At 34.8% G+C, this 2,012-nt stretch overlaps 1 pseudogene; it reads left to right on the top strand.

The window, feature by feature from the left end:
- Positions 1-317: 317 nt before the first annotated feature.
- On the top strand, positions 318-436 carry LOC111738527 (annotated as a pseudogene).
- The last annotated feature ends 1,576 nt before the right edge of the window (positions 437-2,012 follow it).

The following is a 2,012-nucleotide window of genomic DNA, read 5'->3' as shown; positions in this document are numbered from 1 at the left end:
AAGAAAACTTAAAATTCATCTTATCTATAAATTGAACTTATCTGATTTATAAGAATCACTTGATTAAAGAGTGTGGGGTTTCTTTGCAGGGTGATGCAAATGTTCTAAAATTGATTGTGATGGCAGTTGCACAACTCTGTGAATATGCTACAGCCACTGAATTAGAGATGCTCCTCAACTTACAATGGGATTACATCCCAATAAACCCATTGTAAGCTGAAAAATGTCATTAAGTTGAAATGCATTTAATACACTTAACTTACCGGACATCATAGTTTAATCTAGCCTACTTTAAATGTGCTTAGAATACTTATAGAGTCTATGGCCATGCCATCTTGAACATGTCCGATCCTGTCTGATCTTGGAAGGTAAGCAGGGTCGGGCCTGGCTAGTACTTGGTTGGGAGACCACCTAGGAAGACCAGGTGCTGTAGGCTTAAAAAATAAAAGAACATTTACTTTAGCTTCCGGCTGGGCAAAATTATCTCTCTGCCTCTGCCCAACATACTGCGAGTATATCATACTGCATTTCACTAGCCTAGGAAAAGATCAAAATTCGAAGTACAGTTCCTACTGAATGCATAGTGCTTTTGCACATCATAAAGTCAAAAAATCGTAAATCAGGGACCATTTAAATACACTTTAAATTGTATACTTTAATCATACATTTTAAATGGATGAATTGTATGACATGTGAATCATATATCAATAAAGCTGTTAAAAAATTATTTGAGTTCTTGAGGTTTGTTTGTGAGTTCATTGTAATACTGAAAAATAAAATATAGTATACTTAGAAGTTCGGTGTAAGAATATTTAAAAGCATTAGGTTAACTAAATTGTAAAAGCTTCCTTAAAAATAATTGTTATAATTTGCTAAATAGAATTTATAAATTATAATTAAAGCTTAAGGTAAAAGTAGGTTTTTAAAATGTAATCTTAATAAACTGAATAATAATAAAAATTATCATACTTCATTGATGCATAGGACTTTCCTATGGAAAGAAGAAGATAAGATTTATTGTTATAATTAGTCATTACAATATAAATTAGCAGTACTGAGATCACTGAACAATGGATTAACAAAATTCCAGCAAAATTAAGATCAAAAATCTAGTAGTTCTGAAATTAGAGTTAACACCTTTAACCAATTCCAGCTCTGGCTAGTTATATTTTACAGAATGGAAGCTGGCAAAATGTCTACTTCATCTGTTTTCTTCACTGTAAAATAGAGAAAGGAAAACATTTGCCTCCTAGGACTTCTGTAAGGATGAAATACAATAGTACATGTAAATGCCTGAGTTATGGCACAGAGAATAAATGTAATTTATTGTCACTAGCTGGTCAATGATAGAACATTCTGGGTAAATGCATATAGTGGATATCTGATGTTCCTGTTCTTATTTTTGGCCATTCAATGTCCATTCTTTCTTCTCAAATTTTTATTTCCTTTTTGAGAAGTTACCAGTTTTCCAATGCACAGTATCCTTGGTGGAACTATCTAGGTGCTTGTCCTCATGAGCAGGCAAGTAATCCAAGACAAACTGACTGGATCCCTGACTTCTACCTCTGTGGAATCTGATTCTTGAGTGAGGTAGTGCAAGAAGGGAAAATGTTTCTCATTTGAGATTTGGGCAGTGTTAGTTTAGTCCACAGCCAAGCATCATGTGGTGACCCTGGGGCTACAATGGTCAGCAAGGTCAACAGTTGGAAAGATGAGTAGAACTCAGCATGGAGGACAGTGACGATAAGCTGAAACCTGCTGGGCACCTCTGCATGTTTCTGTTATTGTGTCTGACAACCTCCCAAGAGGTTATTCGTTGTTCAACTCTAACTTGGAACAATAGAGAGAAGGGGATTTTGAGAAAGAGAGCTCTCAAATAAATCAAGCTGACAACCACACATTCCAACACAGTTTTTAAGAAAATAAATGGAGATGATATATGTGAACATGTCAGCACTGGGCCTGGCCCATAGTTAGTGTTTACTAAAAGCTCATTTATTTATCATACTGTT

This window comes from Pteropus vampyrus, unplaced genomic scaffold (assembly GCF_000151845.1).
Source record: "Pteropus vampyrus isolate Shadow unplaced genomic scaffold, Pvam_2.0 Scaffold39, whole genome shotgun sequence".
Lineage (NCBI taxonomy): Eukaryota > Metazoa > Chordata > Mammalia > Chiroptera > Pteropodidae > Pteropus > Pteropus vampyrus.
The sequence above is the reverse complement of the archived record's forward strand: the minus strand, read 5'-3'. Positions and strand labels throughout refer to the sequence as shown.